Source organism: Alnus glutinosa, chromosome 6, assembly GCF_958979055.1.
Source record: "Alnus glutinosa chromosome 6, dhAlnGlut1.1, whole genome shotgun sequence".
NCBI lineage: Eukaryota > Viridiplantae > Streptophyta > Magnoliopsida > Fagales > Betulaceae > Alnus > Alnus glutinosa.
In genome coordinates this window covers 2620283-2638906 of record NC_084891.1, presented here as the reverse complement: position 1 = coordinate 2638906, position 18624 = coordinate 2620283, and the positions used below count along the sequence as shown (strand labels likewise).

Sequence of the window (18624 nt, the reverse complement as noted above, 5' to 3'; positions counted from 1 at the left end):
GAGTAATATTAGAATTTAAAAATTAATTACACTTTTATTTTATTATTTGTGGTTTCTAATATTATTTTTTGAAAAAATAGCAATTTTTAAATGTAGTTAAGCGTTTGACAAAGTTACGATTTGAACTTTAAAAATCTATATTAAACTTTAAAAATCATGCATCTTTAAAAATGTATAGTCCATATCTTTACACGGTTATATTTTTTATTTAAATAAACTATGAAAGGGGAAACCTTTCCTAATTTTATTAAAAAAAAAAAAACACATATTTAGACTTCAATTAAAATGATGGACCAAAAGGAGCTATTTAATAAATAAATGATTAAAAAAATTGATTAGTGTGGAGGGGTCATGATGATTGACACCCAACAAAACGAGAGAAGTGACAACCCAACAACAACTGTTCACAATGGGGTCATAAATAGAAAATAATAATCAATTGTTAATTATAATAATAAAAAAAAAGGAATATTAAAATCTGAAAGCTGTATCCGTTGGGAGGGGGGGTTACGGATTTGGTAGGGTTAGTTAACTCTCACAGCAAGTTCCGGTTTTGACCCTGGTACGGGGATAGCAGTCAGAGGCTGCCACGTCACGGTACGTTAGAGAATGATTAAGTTAATTAATCCGTGCAAGGCTCATAGTGATTGGTGCGGTCGCACATCCGAGTCTGTCTCCCCTGGTGACGCAGTCCCATCAGCCCCAATTTCCGAGCAGACGCCATAAAGGACAAGCGGGCGCCGTGGGGCTGGCCCCATCATCATTTGTGATCTGAGGGCAGGGAATGGTCTGTCACCGGAGTCCAATCAACGACGGTGACTCCAGATGGAGTCACCGACCCATGATTAACAACACGTAGCCTGCGAAATATCTGAGCCAACCAATCCCATCCGTATACGTTGCCCTCTTCTCTCTCTCTCTCTGTCTCCTTTTTTCCTCCTCGAAAAAGCTTCGTGTACTCTTTTGTCTTCCCCAAAAACACCAACGAACCACACACACACACGCACAGATGTACACACGTACCGGAATCATGATGAGAAAAAAAAGCCAATCCAAAGCAAACCACAGTTCATTAGAGAGACTTTAAAGAGTCAAGAGACTCCTCCTTCCAACTTCTATCCATCCATCAAAGCTCTGTCTTTCTCTCTCTCACTTCCTTTCCATTCCTTATTTGGCCCTTTTTTGGTGCAATTTCTTGGGTGCCCGTCGGCACTGTTTGATTTGTTCTGAGAGAAGTCAGGCTCGGGCGGCGTGTTTTCGACACCTGTACGTCATGCATGAGAGAGGAGCAGGGAATACAAGGGAGGCAGTAGTGAAAGAAGAGAGAGAGAGAGGGTTTGTTTGTTTATTTTCTGTTTTTCTTTTTCTTGGGTTTGTGGCTTTTTTCTTGGTGTGGAAAAAACCCTAAATCCTCATTGAAAGTTTCCCAGTTTTTTTGCACCGAAAGAGAATGGGAATATAGGATCATAGATTTTGAGTGACTTTCAATTGCTTTCCTTAAATGGGTCTCACTGCGTTCTCAGATCTGACTCATATCTTTTTTCCTTCTTTGAGTTTGTTCGCTGAATCCTTTCGTTTCCACATCTGGGAATAAAGCCATCTTTATTCCTTTTTTCGCTTCTAATTTCTGTTTGTTGTTTCCCTGGGACATAGAAATTGACAGAAGAGAGTGAGCACACAGAGGTAGATGGTATAAGTCTATGCTATTTCTTTTGCGTGCTCACTTCTCTTTCTGTCAGATTCCGGTGCCGGAGGAGGCCTGCCATTGTTCCAGATCCTCTCTTTATTTTTCTATTATTTTATTATTTTTATTGTTCTCTTTTTAATATTTTCGATCTCCTTGATCTTTCTCGTGGCGTTGTGAGACTTGATCAAATAGAGGGTTGAAAGGGTGTGTGTCAAACAGTGCATCTAGAGTAGTAGTCTATTGTTTGAAATTTTTGACGAATAATTATATGTTACAGTGGTGATTGTGTATTGAAAGCGTGACTTTTGATGGCGTTTTCATGAGAAGGTGTGCCTGATTAATTACTGTGCGGATTAAGCGGCAAATTATCTTGTTTATATATCATGGGACCATTCCCGTTATGTAGGAGTATATAGTATGGTCCTCACCAACCCTCCTTCCTTTCTCCTTTCACCTTCTTCTTTCTATCGCCGTTCCCTTTTTTTTATTCCTGCGCATGCGTTTTTCACTCGATAATTGGTTCTGATTGGATTTTGTTTTCACCTGAATCTACCCAGATTCTGCTTCCTTGTTACCTCCCTTCAGATAGATGTTTTTTTTTTTTTTTTAATGGGTTTGAAACCCTATTCTGGCAAAAGGGTTTTCTAGGTCTAAGAAAACAACTAATTTTCTGAGCATCTTTCATCTTTTGGTTAGGTTATGGTGATGATCAGAATTTAACAGCTATGGCCTTTATTTTGCCTGTGTATTTAGAGTTTGTTTTGCAGGCAGGTAGGCACGAATGCGTCAACTCAGATATCAAAAACTTGTCAACCAGGTTTTGGGCATGCTTCCATTAACTTTATTTGTTGCACTTGTAGCTTCCACTTCTTCCAATAAGTATATAACTACATATAAATATATTAAATATATATTGGAAACCAAGTTTTTTTTTTTAATAGGGAGATGGTTGATGATGAGGTGAAGAGCAGACTGAAATTACAGGCCAGACAGCTCGAGTTGTTTTTCAACAGGTTAATTACATGGAGTCATAGACATAGTTTCGCCATCATTTGGCTTTGGGCTTTTTGTTCTGTCTAAGCTGAAACTAGATAAGTTTGAGCTGACTCTTTCTGGAGCTTTGAAATAATATTGGCATCTATATGCTTGTCTTTATCGTAATCAACAATATTTGGATGTTTGGGGTCATTGGTAGGAGCATCGATCAGGTCAAATAAATTAGTTATCCTATTATTTTATGCCGACTTACAACTAATTATGTTATTATATGTTCTCATGATTCAATTTCAGAGCTTTAGTGTTCCTGCCAAATGCTTTGGGTTGCCAAAATGGAATGTTCGAATGATCCTATGTTTGTCAAGGTAATTTAATCTGCTTCAGAATAATATTTCCTGTTTAAAAGTTGGAATTAGTTGCTGGTACATATTCATGAGTGACATCATATATATACCAAAGTTTTGTATTCTAAATTATTTTTTCTTGCTGTGCCTCGTTTTCAGTGTTAATTCTTTCTCTTAATGTTAAAGTGATCCTGAAATCATGGGCTGTCTGGTGCATAAGAAATTGATTGAAAGAAGAAGCTTCCTTGTCATTACTTGAAGGTTTGTTATTTAAATTAATGTTGCATTTGGGGATTATGTAGAATTTAATTTAGCGCTATGTAGTTAAGCTAACAACTAATCATTTTGAGAGATGTTGATGTCTTATCTAAGCAGCTAGTGAATATACTGAATTGACTATGGTATAATTGGTCAAGAATTTCAGCTGGTTAATGCCCTTTGATTTTGGTTATATATTACTTTAGTGTGGATAATGTGTGGACATAATTGTTTTCGTAATTCATTTTTAATGCTTTTATACTTTTATTAGTTCAGAGGCAACACATTGAAAATCAGTTGTTGTATGAAAAAGGAGGTGGAATAGTAGTTGGTGGATGGTCCTCAAAATGGAAGACTAGTTGGTGGATAAATATTGAATACAGGTTAATGAATGTGTGAATCTTTATATATATATATATACTATTTGGGTACGTGTGGAGATATATTTCAAAGAAACTTCATTCTATAAGAGTATATATTTTCCAATTTATAACATCATGAAGTCATTATATATATGCTCATCTAGATGAGGTTTGTTAGAAATATACTGGTGCTGATGTATATATGTACAATATATGTAAATTTTTAATTATATATGCAGATATCCTATTAAACCAACTAGTAGTGCAATCCAAATTAACATATATTGTAATTATAAATGCATGTAGTATCCTATTAAACCAGCTAGTAGTGAAATCCTAATTTCAATATCTCAAAACAAAGTTTTCTTGGAAGGTGGGAAAACATTTCTCCTTGAGGCTCTAAGCTGCTTGATTTCAATATTGTAAAGACCATGATCAACTGATTTTTCTTCTTTTGCTATATGATTGAGATGCAGAAAAGTTCTTCCTTACAAACCTATGTAATTAATTTCAGTGTTGATCTGCCCATACAAGGGTCTTGTTGTGCTAAGTTTCCACTGATTTTCTACCTCAAAACAAAAACTATACATAACAAAACTTGTAGTAATCTTGAAACAATAAGATAGGAGTTAGAGAATCATGAAATATAAAATGCAAGCCCTAGCGGATAATGAAAAAGTACCTAGCTTATTCATCCAAAAAAGAAGAATTAAGGAAAGTACCTTTTTTTTTTAGAGGGAGGGGGGGCAAGGAAAAACAATCTTGAATGCCTTCAAGAAATTCATTAGACAAGTTGGTGGGCTTTAAGAACTGTGATTGCATATTTGGGCATGTTCAACTACTACTTTCCATGTGTTTTCAGATGAAGAGTTGCTTCCAAATTGCTGGCTTTCAGGATGTTGTGTTTGCTTTAGGGTGGAAATTTGACAAACACAAAATAAAGATGATTATATTTCTTGTGTCATGAACAATTGACAAAACTCACTGGTCGATTAATAATTCCCATGCTTATTGAGTTATGTAAACAAACTTATACTAGATCTGTCAATTTACAGTACTATCTTTTGTATATATGGAAGTTGCCAATATGAATTCTGATTTATTAGTTTCATATGAGTCAACTCTTTAATAAGTAGAAGTTGAATTTGGAGACTTTAGTAATTAAGTCAATTTTATATTCTCAGCCCATTATTTTAGCACCAATTAACATTTTCCTTCGAAAGTGTACTCAATAGTACTTCTCTTTAGCCTCTAACAACCCACCCTCCGGTTGCTCCGTGATATATAAGATAAAGAGATGCAACTGTTAGAATAATTTGACAAGAATAAAAAAGAGATGCAACTGTTAGAACAATAGTACTTCTCTTTAGCAGTGCAACTGTTAGAACAAGAAGGCGAGGCTCCGTGATAACAAGGTGCTTTTATGTATATGCAGCTATAATTTATACATAGGCTTTTTAGAGATTTAGGTTTATATTATCACAAGGTGCTTTTGTGTTTTCTAGATCTTAATTGGAATACAAAATTCAATCGATACAGCAGTGATATCAAAAAAACATCATTTGTGATTGCTGGGATTAGTGAAAATATTCAAGGATTTCTTTGTGAATAGCTCATGTATTTGCGTTATTAGTTTTATGTTTCTACAAAATTCCAGGATATTATTCTTATAGTTCTTTGTTCTTTTAATGCATATATGCCTTGTGCTTGAATGAATTATCCTTTCAATCTTTTTTATTCATGTCAGTCATGGATCTTCAATGTACATGGGTGATGGATTAGCCCCAAGCCTAAGCTATGGAGCTAGCTAGCTTTCCATGCATAGAGGTATATTTGCAAGCTTTATTAAACCCTAATTACATTTTGGTACCTTCTACAGATCTTCATGCCCAGCCTGCAGTATAAAAAGATAACAGAACTTTTATTCTAAAAGCCTAAATATATATATTTTTTTTAATATAAGAAAATACATCTTAATTAAAACAGAGTGATAACATATTTTTCTGTTGTAGAAAATCACAAGGGAAAAGCAAGAGTAATATATGATTAATTAATTCATTATTCGTTCCTAAAAAAAAAAAATTGATTAGTTAAAACAGGGATTCAGGTTTTGGACTCAATATGTTATTCCCAAGCTTGAATGGAGTTGGGGAGTGAAAATTATTTTATTTCTTGAAATGGGGAAGAGGGATTTTGTTTTGAGATGCACCCAATTAAGCTTGAATTTGCTGCCCCTAGTTATAAGACTTCTATATATTAAAGTAACTCTCTCATAGTAGTCGCTTGATTAATAATGAATATAACAAGTTCAGTGCTATTCCTATGCACCATAAAGTACGTTCATGATAATGTAACCATGTATCTATGAGTTCTGTTGATTGGATGGCTGAGTTTGGTGGCATTTCTTTTGTATCCTCTCTCAGATTATGTGATTTATTGAATTACCTGTTGGAGAGATAAACGGTTAAGGAGTTTTTACTTTGAGTACATTAATATTCATACTTGGACACCACTCTAACCCAAAAGCCTAAGCTAATGGGATTGGGTCCAATATTTATGTATATTAACTACTGTTTTTCTTTATACTTTCTCAATGTAGGACTCAACACTCACAAGTGCACTCACAACAATTTCCCCTTCATTTGTTAGTATTTTTCACATTGACCTAACTTCTCATCACTTGCGAGTCTTTTTTTATTTTTAAGAGTGTCACGTGTATAAGAGTTGCCCTAGAGGACCACAGAACGCAACTCCAAACCAAATGCATCCAGACACTTCCCAGGATAATCATTGCTCTAATATCACTTGTTGGGGAGATAAATGGTTCAGGAGCTTTTACCTTGAGTACATTAACATACATATTTGGACATCATTCTAGTCTAAAGGCCTAAGCTAATGGGCTTGGGTCAACTTAAGTATATTAACTGCTTTATTTATTTTTTATTATTATTATTTTTTAATTTTTTAATACTTTTTCAATGTGAGAATCCACACTCACAAGTGCACTCACAACATTACTCTCTGTAATTTTTAGGACAATATCCCTTTTTCACTGCCTATGTGCTTGGATTTTCTCATATTATCAATAAATTACTTATATATAAGAAGGAAACGGAGTACTGTATCTCTTCTATATTAGTTGACTATCTGATTCATTAGCCATATTGGCTGGTTTGCTAGTGACATTTTGTTGTGGTGAGTAGGGTTTACGATTAGAAATGTCTTTGCCTCATGAAAGTGGTCCTACCAAAGTATATATATGGAGTATCCTTGAATTTGCGAACTTAGACCACCTTTAGAGCATCTCCGGCCAAAAGATGCTTGAAATGTCACATAATAGCTAAATATAATTAATATTGACTATTTTTCTCCTCCAACAAATGCTTTAAAATGAATTGTTTTGAAAATTTTGCTACAGTAAACTTTCATATCATATTTGTAAGTAATATGTAAGTTTACTGTAGCATATTGTATGATTTTTGTATTCATTTTTCTCCCTTTTCTCTCTCCCTAATCGCTCTGATTCTTTGCCAATCGTAACAGATATTTGAGCTTGAAAATAGCACTAGAAGCACAAGAATTCAAACCTGCATGATTTCAAAAGAGAAACAAAGGGTGATTAATAGAAAACAAAAGGGGTTGGGACTGTTTTAGATAACCAAAAACAGAAGCAAAAAAAGGGAGAAAAAAAAGGGGGAGAGAGAGAGAGAGAGAGAGAGAATTAAAAAAAACCTAAAAAAATAATATTTAAATAAAGTAGAGGGTTGAATACATATTCTCTGTTGGGGTTTGTAGTGAAAAAGTAGTAACCAAAATAAAAAATAAAAAAGTGTGTTTCGAGAAGTTAAAATAGCAATTGTTACTAGAGATGCTCTAATTGCACATATAAGTATGGGTAAATCAAGAGTTAATAGATTGATGTTAATAATTTTTCTAAGAAATTGTTACTTGTTTCTTTGATATTGAGGTATTTCCTAAGCTTTCCCCTTTCCCCTTACTTTTAGCCTTACAATTAATTTTATATTGATTTTTCCGTGGATCTTTTTTATTTCATTTTTCTTCTTGAGTGGGAAGACTTCATAAATATTTTTCTTGACGGTTTTAATTAGGAACAACAATGTTGAATAGTTCATAATGGGGAATAGATGACTATATATATGTAGATATATGTTTGTATATTAATTTATATGTCTATAACTAGTGATGTGTATTATGAAAATTTAGATTAAGAGAACAGAAAATTCTTTGATATATTTCAGGCCTGTAGCTTAGCATATTGCCATTGTTGTTCATTTATTTCATTGTTTTTTTTTTTTTTTTAAAATTATTATTAAAAACTAATATAACACTGTTGCAAGCAGTGATTTTTTTGAACTACAACTCTAACTGGCACCATGACATGAAGATTAATTAGTTGTGGAGGGCATGTTTGCTAACCAATTAAAAAAATATCTGGTCTTGAACAGAAAAAGCTATTCTTTACATCATGAAAATACGTTTGGCCCTTGTTTTTGAAAAATTCCTTTTGGAGAACATTTGAAAGATGTTCTTGTATTAATCTTGTTTCTAATTAAAGACGAGAAAACATCTGGCATGAACAGTGCACATTAAGTGCATTAATGTAACCAGCATATAAAAGGCACTTTTTGTTGTATATATATCAGTTTAATTTGGTTGATGTTTAATGCTTTCTTATTCATGCAAAAGTTCTCATCTCTTCTCTCTCTCTCTCTCTCTCTCATGGTGCAGAAAGTTGAGAAATCGGCTAGCCTTTGGAGCTTTCTTCTTTGAGGAAGTAAAAGGACCAGTGGGTCATGATATGATAAAAGATGGTAATGATGGGGATCAATTTTTTTTTTTTTTTTTGAATTAAACGAAATATCATTAAAAGCACAAAAGACACAATCCAAGTACGCATGAAGTATACAAGAAAAATACCAAGTTAGAAAGAGAAAACAAGTTGAGAAAATTATGAAAACTAGGCATATAAAAATCTAATGCAGTTGTCCAGAGGTAAAGAGTTTTGAGGAAGAAAGACTTTAGTTTCACTACTGTCCTTTTATGATCTTCAAAAACATTTATCATTTCTCTCTCCAAAGACACTAAAAAAGGCATGTCAGGACCAAATTCCTCACAGCTACACACTGAGAACTACCTCCCAACTCTCTCCAACAAGCAAAAAGGTCAACAACTCTTCTAGGCTAATAGAACACACTCTTCTAAGTTAATAAAACACCCTAGTACTTGAAACCTTTTGCTGTATAATTTCCACTGTGCTCATCTTGATGAGCATGTATTGATATATATAGATTTACAGAATACTAGAATAGCTACAACACTACCTCTCTGCATTTGAATCCATTCTTATCTACCTATCACTGCATGCTGGACCTTATCATTCTATCATAGCATGCGTTTACAAAGTTGTATAGTTCTAGTATAATTCTAGGTTATATCTCTATCACTAGAGTTCCAGATGTGATGATTATCTTTAGTTTCCCTAGACTCACGTATAGGATGTGAGTCTTTAGGGGATAAGTTAGATGTGCTAATACCATCCCACAAGGTCAACAAGGGGAGAACATACATTGAGCTTGAAACACAACCTTTGTAATCGAGTGGAAACAAGAGGTTTGGTCAGAACATCTGCTAGTTGGTCTGAGCTTCGAATGAAGAGTATTTCCAAAGATTTGTCTACAACGCGATCCCTAACAAAGTGGAAGTCGATTTCTACATGCTTTGTTCGTGCATGAAAAACTAGATTGTACCGCCAATGTTGTTACACCATAGTTTAGGTGTAGAAGTGAGAGAGATATCGAGTTCATGAAGAAGAACTTTAATCCACATAAGATCAACAGTGGTGTTGGCAACTGATTTGTATTCGGCCTCTGTAGATGATCACAAGATGGTGGGTTGCTTCCTAGAGCTCCATGAGATCAAGTTTGAGCCAAGAAAGACACAATAGGCTCCTGTGGAGCGGCCATCATCTGGGCAGCCTACCCAATCAACATTTTTGTCGGCTTGTAGGCTGTTACACTATGTTCAATGTAGAAGTAGGCCATGAGAAATTGTGTGCTTGAGGTATCTTAGAATCTTTATTACAGCTTGCTAGTGTAGTTTAGTTGGTCTATGCATGAACTGACAGACACATTTAACATCAAACCCCAAGTCAGGCCTTGTCAATGATAGGTATTGTAGTGAGCCAACAGTACTGCGATATAGAGAAGGATCTTCCATTGGATCACTCGCAAAAGCTGACAGAACTGAGGAGGATGACATACGGGAGGTGATAGGTTTGGCCTCCAACATGTTTGTTTTCTTCAATAGATCCAAAATATACCTTCATTGGGAGAGAAGGAGATCGGAGTTGACTTTGAGAACTTTAACCTCAAGAAAGTAGAGAAGATCACCCAAGTCCTTAATAGCAAAGTCGATACTAAGGAGCTGAAACAGTTCTGTAATTGTAGCAGGTATAGAGCCGGTCATGATGATGTCATCTACATAGATGAGAAGGAACATGGTGACTGATTTGTTGCTGTAAATGAACAATGATAAATCTGTCTTTGATGCCGTGAAGCCAAGTTGAATCAATTTCTCACTTAGTATAGACAACCAGGCATGAGGAGATTGTTTTTAAACCATATAGGGCCTTGTGGAGCTTGCATACATGCTGTGGATAGTTTGGATTGATGAAACCGGGTGGTTACACCATGTGTACTTCTTCGGACAGGAAGCCATGAAGGAAGGCATTTTGAATATCGATTTGTTTGAGAGCCCAACCTATAGAGTAGGCAATAGATAATACAATACGGATGGTTGTAGGTTTAACAACCGGACTATAGGTCTCACCAAAGTCAATTCCAGCTTCTCGGTGAAAGCCTTTGGCAACCAGCCTTGCCTTATGGCATTCAATTGACCCATCAACCTTCCTTTTGAACTTGAAGACCCATTTATAGCATACTATGTTTGTGGCAGCCATTGGAGGAACAAGGGACCAAATCTGGTTTTAAAGAAAGGCATTAAATTCCACTTGCATTGTAGCACTCCATTATGGAATTGTGACTGCATTTGAGAAGCATGTACGCTCTATAAGAGTTGAGTGAGTCTTAGACAATAGTGCTCAAGGTATAAGATACCTGATTGTACCATCTGTGAGCTGCCTCTGCTAGACAATATTATTGAGGGCCTTTGTGCGCATAGGATGAATGCAAGCATGGGATGTTGGAGTGTTCGAATCTGAAATAGTCACACTTGGTTCTGTAGAAGAAGAATGTGACACAGGAGAAGATGCTGGAATTGTATGAGATGATGCAACAAGAAGAGCACGCCAAGTTTCTGTAGGTGTTGAAAGATGTAGATGAGGAATAAAAGGAGTAAGGAGGAAAGGAGGAACTTCAGTGGGTGATGATGCGGCAGCAAAAGGAAACCGATCTTCATGGAATACCACATCCTGTGAGATGTACATGCGGTCAAACTCAATGTGATAGCATTTGTAGCCTTTGTGATTAGGACTATAGCTGAGGAAGATACATTCTTTGGAATAGAGGGAAAAATATGAGAATTGTAGGGATGAAGGTTAATGAAACATGCACACCCAAAGATCTTGAGGAATGTGTTATCAGGTGTGCGGTTAAACAATTTTTGAAAAGGAGACTTATTTTTTAGAAATGGAGTGGGCAACTGATTTATTAGGTAACAAGAGGTGAGTCATGCCTCATCCCAAAAAATTTTGGGAAAGATTACTTTCAGCTAGGAGGGCTAATGTAGTGTCAATGAGATGAAGGTGTTTCTTTTCAGCACATCCATGTTGTTGGTGTGTGTGAGGACATGAGAGACGATAGATGATGCCAATAGATTGAAAATAAGTGTTGAGACTGTGATATTCACCACCCCAATTTGTTTGAACACTTTAAATTTGGAGTTTAAAAAGATAGGCATAACATCAAACTTAGATTGGTTGGAAAATACCCATGTGAAACGACTGAAAGCATAAATAAAAGACACATAATAATGATTACCATTTATAGAAAGAGTTGGGGAACGCCCCCATACATCTGAATAAATCAAATCCAAAGGATTACAAATGCTAGAAGTTGAAACTAGAAATGACAATTGATGTCCTTTGGCATAAGGACAAGGAGTCGATGCCCTGTTGGGGATGACTGGAAGCTGAAACATAAATAGGACACTTTGAACTGTGCAAAGAGCGGGATGACCTAAGCGCTTGTGCCAGTGATCGGGGGAAGTACGTTCACCTTCAAGGGCTTGATTATTGATGGAAGAATTGGATGAAGTTGATAAAGTCCATCCTTAAGTGGGTCGTGATGTAGAGTGATCCCTATTTAACAGTCCTTAATCAAAAAATGAGAAGAATGAAATTAAAAAAATAATGAATTATCAAGAGCAAATTTTTGAACAGAGAGAAGGTTTTTGCTTATTAGAGGAACAAGAAGAAGTTGTTTAAGGAGATGTTGACGATGAGTAAGAACGAGAAGTGCATAACCAATGTGAGTTATAGGCAAACTTGTGTCATTTCCTACATGAATCTGGTCCTGCTCGTAATAATCCTTAGTTGATAGGTTGAGTTGTTTAAGCTCACTAGTGCCATGGTGAGTCGCCTCAGTATCGAGGTACCAATTTTTCTCATTTGGTAGGGCAGGAGAATAGTAGGCCTAGGGATTCTACTAATAGGTCTATGGATGCTGCTGTGAATTCGAGGAATGGGTTGATTTGAGCCTTTGGTAGCACCGAGCAATGGTGTGGTTGATCCTACCACAAAACTAACATATAGGCCGGGAAGTAGGAGCAGCATCATTGTTGAAGTAGGAACCACGTCCACGATTGCTAAAAGATGCGCCTGGACACGAAAATAAGAGTGTCCACCAGATGAGGAGCCTCGGCCACGATAGCCTCTGCCTCTGTGCATGGGAGCTCGAGGAGAATAGTTGGTAGAAGGCTGAGTGAGGTCGAGAGAGGAAAGTTGCTGCTTAATTCGAATCTTATGAGCCATGAGATGCCCATACAGCTCATCCAAAGATAAATGATCCACCTGGGTCGTTACAGAAGTAACAAAAGGATCAAACTCGGAGCCAAGGTCTTTGAGAAGAAAAGAAACACTTTTAAAGTCATTGAAAGGCTGTCCAGCAGCAACCAAAGTGTCGCTCAAGGTCTTGATGGTCTGGAACTACTCAATGATGGAGTTATTTCCCTTCTTGACCGTGGCAAGTTGGAAGTAAATTTGCATGACATGAGCCTGGGCTTGAGATGCAAACATGGTGGCCAATGTGTTCCACAGAGTACTGGCCGTAGCATAGCGGACAACATGAACCGCATACGGCTCAGAGAGGGTGTTGATGAAGACATTGAGGATCATTTGATCCTTTTGACACCACGCAAGGTATTTTGGATTGACCATGGTGGCAGGAGCACCAACAGTAGTGTTGGTATTTGGAAGAATCTGGGGCTGAGATGAGCCATCTAGAAACCCAAAAGCATCTTGCCCTTTGATGTAGGCAATGATCTGCGTCCTCCAGGCCATGAAATTCCCTTTGGATAGCTTGATATGTAGGGAATGATTCATGTTAGGGACGGTAAAAATAACAGAACTATGGTTAGTTGGGTGGGGCGGTGAAGCCATGACAGAAACAGAAGCAATGGAGATATCAGGAGAGGTAGGTTTAGAGGCTATGACAGCAGTAGGAGTGTTAGGTTCAGAGACAGACATATGGATCAAGACGTTGGTCTATAGGCTGTTTTGATACCATAATAGAACATCTTAGTTTCCGAAACCTTTTGCTGTATAATTTACACTGTGCTCATCTTGGTGAGTATGTATTGATATATATAGATTTACAGAATACTAGAATAGCTACAACTCTACCTCTCTACATTCGAATCCATTCTTATCTACCTATCACCGTATGCTGGACCTTATCATTCTATCACAACATGCGTTTACAAAGAGTTATAGTTCTAGTATAACTCTAGGCTCTATCTCTATCACTAGAGTTCCAGACGTGATGATTATCTATAGGCTCCCTAGACTCACGTATAGGATACGAGTCTTTAGGGGATAAGTTAGATGCGTTAATATAGGCATAACTCAAGCTACACATTGAATGTAGCACTCCACAAAGGACTTGCGGTCTCATATTAGAGAAGAAGATGATCTACAGTCTCCTCACTCCTTTTGCACATACAACACCAGTTAACTACAATGACACTTTATTTTCTTAGGTTATCTATAGTTGTGATTTTCCATAGGGCGGATGTCCAAGCAAAAAAGGCCACTCTCAAAGGAATCTTATGCTGCCAAATACTATTCCAAGGAAAGGGGGTGCTCTCATGAGGTACAATGACGTTATAGAAAGATCTTACATCAAACATTCCTCACTTGGAAGGAGCCCAATAGCTTGTCGTCACCTCCCTGTCTCAATCAAAGAGAATACAACAAATAAAAAAACAAAGTAAAGACATCAATTTTCCAGTCATGAACCGCTCTAGTGAAACTTATATTCCATATATTAGAACCACTAGATAACTCCAAGCAATCTATTACTGAAGCATCTTTTGCACAGGCAATACTATACAAAACCGAAAAAGATTCCTCCAATGCTTGATCTCCACATCACAAGTCATGGTAGAATCTAATATTGGAACTATCACCCACTTCAAATTTGGTATGACGAGAAAAATCCCCCCCAATTCCTCCTGATAATTTGCTATCACCCTAACCCATACGACCCATGATCCTCATTAGAACACCACCCCACGAACAACCATACTTAATGGCCACTACAATTATCCGTAAGGACTCTCTCATGCACAGAACACCAAAGCCACTTCTTCAAAAGAGTACGGTTGAATAAAAGTAAATTTCGAACTCCAATCCTCCCTAAAAAATTGGGGAAAAAACCTTGGACCAACTAACAAGCTGAAATTTGAACTCATTCTGTTATCCACTCAACAAGAAATCTCGTTGTAGCTTTTCTATGCGATTGGCAACACCAGTAAGAACTAGGAAGGGGAAAGAGATGTAAAATATGTGGGTGAATTGGAGAGGGTACTTTTTTTTTTATTTTTTTATTCAAGTAATCCTTCCGCCCTTAGACAAATACATCATTTTTCACCCCGCCAAACGGCGCTCAATCTTTTCAATAACACAATCTCATTGACTTGGCCTTAAAAGAAGCTCTCAAAGGAAGGCCAAGATATTTCAAAGGCAAAGAACACACCCCACAACCTAGAATGGTAGCCAAGCCATTAACATTATGGGCATAGCGGGAACCAACTTTGATTTGGCCAAATTAACTGTCTGACCGGATACAACTTCAAAGCATAAGAATAAGGCACACAAACAATGGATGTGATCAGGGTTAGTCCCATAGAAAATCAAAGTGTAATATACAAACAGAAGATGTACGTGAGATATGAAGCACATCGGAGTTCATATACCCCACAGAAAAGCTTGAAAAAAAACAGCCCCTATCAACATTAATTAGTAGAAATCATTTTACTTAGAGCCTTCATAACAATGAAAAAGAGAAAAGAAGATAGAGGATCGCCCTATCTCAAACTATGAGAACTACTTAAGAAACTTGAAGGGGTAGTTCCATTCACCAAAACGAAAAAACGCACCGAAGAAATTCATTGCGTTATCCAATTACACCATTTCTCCCCCAAATTACCTCTCCTTAACTAGTACAAAATAAAACTCCCAGATGACATGATCATAGGTCTTCTTTATAGCTAGTTTGCAAAGTACACCGGGAACACGAAATCTAATCCTATTGTCCAAGCATTCATTAGCAATGAAGACGGAATTTAGAATTTGCCTACCATTGACAAACAAATTTTGGCAATAATGTTCTAAATCTCATTCACAATACTGATAGCTAGGTCTAAAATCTTTAACAACAACCCTACTCTTTTTTGGAATGAGATAATAAAAGTAGCATTAAGGATTTTTTTAAACTTACCTTTAGCATGAAAATCGTGGAAAACCCTTATGACATCATCTTTAATCCTATTCCAACATGTTTGGAAGAAGGCCATAGAAAAATCATCACGGCCTGATGCAAAAAACCTTTGAGGTTGTTTTGGAATTATAGGAAGGTGAGATGTGGAGAGTTTTTTTGGGTAAATGACAAAGAAATATAATTAAATCCACAAAGAAATGCAAAAAATTTAAGAAAACCCCAAGCAATATCATCAACCATGTAGGAAATCCAAAACCACAATAGGCCAAGGACAAAGATGTAACGCCCCCTTCTCATAGGAAGACGATATTAGTCATCACTCTAATCAGAAACATAATATATAAGAATTTCATAAACTGAAAATTAAAGTAAACCAAACATTTCATAACAAATGAAAACTCAATCCATTGTATTACTGTTATTACAACTCATCCCATTAAAACTTAACATTTAAACCCTTAGTCTTAACATAGAATGTGATTAAAACAATTTTAAGACAACAATTGCATTAAAATTTAAAAGAAAGAAAATGCATGATCATATCTACTTACCTCGCTCTTTAGCTTCAAGAATTTAACACACTTCTCTTAGCAACCTAAGCAAACATTTATGGACAAATATTGTCTATTAACGCTACCGTATATTGTTTATTCTTTTCTATTATTCGCTCCTTAGCTATGTTTCGTCTTAGGTCAAGATGTGTTGATGGAGGTATTACTCACCAACTGGGATCGGGAATCGTGGTGTTTGGTTATGGAAGATTTGCAGATGAGCGATGTATGGTGAGTTGATTGGGTTTCGAGGTTTAGCGGTCGTGGATTGTGTCGTTTTTGCAGTGGTTAACAGGTAATGCTAGTGACCATCTTTTTATCATCTTTTTAATGTCTTAAAGTTGATATGACTTTTAAAATCACAAATGGATCAAAATTCATGAATAGTGATCCATTCAAAATCTAATTGTGATTTTTAAAGCCACAATCATATATAGCTAGTGACATTTTAGCTAGTGAATCTTGTCTTAGTAGTTCCTAATACAAAATTAAGGTAGGCCTAGTCCTCAATCCCAATTTAGTGTCCGCATGTAGATTCGCTCGAGGACATGTGGAGTCTGGTAATTAGTGCAGATAAGCTTGCAGGAATTAATGGGGCTTTAGATTATGCAAAGCCAGGAAGTGGGAAGTGGGAAGTGGGAAGTGAAATGGGGGATGTGGACAAAAATTAGGGAATTGTTATATAATTGTTGCAATTGTAGTGCATAGAAAATAGTCCAAAAAAGGTGGCGCACCTTAAATATTTTAATAAAATTAAAGCTTGGCCTTTCAATCATGGCTGGGGTATATATATATGGAGTTGTTGTACTGCTCGATAAAGACATTTGCCCCATACTAGCTAGTTGGTGTACGTGAGTGTGATCATTGTCTCCATAGTGATGTATTAATTAACTCCTTTGTCAATTGTTTGCAGGATGTGGAACATGATGATCATCAGCTTTGTGCTTGGTGGCCTGCGTTGAATATACTCTGCCGATTGCTTATTGTGCATGCACAGTCGAAGAGGATCGATCAAAAGTAGTGTTTCTGTTTCTTTTTTCTTTTTTAAGTGGATAAGTTAGTTTTTATTAATTCTCAAAACAAGCATTAGGGTTCCCTAAGCCCCAAAGCTCAACACAACCTACTCCCTTGTTCAAGGAGATCATATTTGAGCTTGGGGTTTGCCTCAGTGTTCTAGCTTGTAAATCTTTCTGTCTATAAAATTCTTATTTACACAAAAAAGAAAAAAACAACATGAGGGACTCTAGATCCTACAAATTAAAGGGTATGGAATGACCAATTCAGGTGTTCACACCATGAGAGATCGAGAATAGATTTCTACTTTTGTGCATCGGTTTTGTTACCAAATCTTAAAAAATGGGGGGATTCTATATATATTACCAAATCTTAAATGTTATCTTTGTTGCTTATATATTTTCTTAATGAAATATATATATATATATATATATATATATTCTTTAACATATTGTAAAGCATTAAGTGAATGTAAAACTTCATGCACACAACATTTTTAACCAAATGTTATTTCAATGAATAAAGTTTTTTAAATTTGTTTTGATATTTTATGTAGACTCCCTAGCATCACGTACTCTAGGGACAATGCATACATTTTTTCATAATTTTTTTTTTCAAAAAAAAAAAAAACCGAAACAACTCTGTTGTGAAGAGACTCACCCACCATGAATTTTCCAAGAATTGTTAAAGAATTAAAAAGAAAATATGACCTCTTAGTTTTGTTACAGGTTCTCCATCAGGAGTAATGAAGGCTAAAAATAACTCTCTTTGGGGGAATTATTTACTTATTCAACAAACAAAGCCCGTGTTTTGAAAAGTGTTTGATTTTTTATTTTTGAAAATATATGTATATATATATATATATATATATATATATATATATATATATATATATATATATATATATATATATATATATAATGTTTTCATGTACTATGAAAAATGAAATGTGATTTTTTTTTTTTTTTTTTGGTAAGATTCACGTTTAAAAGGTGTTTTGGTTTTTGAATTATTAATAAATAAAGATTTTAAGGAAAAAAAAAGAAAGATATTTCATGGTTATTGCGCTAGCTAACCAGGAAGCATCCTTTTTATAATTTTTAATTCTTAAAAGTCATTTTGTGGTTGCTCTCTTTGGATTCTGAGAATCAAAGAATTGAAAGAAGAAAAATAAAAATAAATTGTTTTATTTTATTAATATATTCAAATAGATTAGTGAAGTGGTGTTTATTTTAGTTTTTCTCAACGAATAAGAAAAAACAAATAATCATAAACAAATGACAGTTTTCCTCCAAAAACTGAATTGAATAAAAATTTTCTAACTAAATTTATTAAATTGATATTTTTCCTTAAAACATGTAATTCTCATATATTGGTTTGGTTTGGATCCAATTTTAGTTGAAATTAGACCCGTTAGGATTAGAACATGTATTC

General features: G+C 35.6%; 1 long non-coding RNA gene across 4 annotated transcripts; it reads left to right on the top strand.

Annotated features, from left to right (window-relative positions):
• Window positions 1-889: 889 nt before the first annotated feature.
• LOC133870431 (uncharacterized) lies at window positions 890-17506 on the top strand. 4 transcript variants are annotated; one of them, XR_009900727.1, is made up of 8 exons: window positions 890-2504; window positions 2613-2700; window positions 2978-3048; window positions 3187-3288; window positions 5395-5474; window positions 8397-8479; window positions 16317-16471; window positions 17090-17506. It is a non-coding gene; the product is annotated as an uncharacterized LOC133870431 (long non-coding RNA). The 4 variants fall into 4 exon arrangements; XR_009900726.1 differs by having other exon boundaries at window positions 891-2504; window positions 2629-2700; XR_009900728.1 differs by having other exon boundaries at window positions 891-2700; window positions 3214-3288.
• Window positions 17507-18624: the final 1118 nt, after the last annotated feature.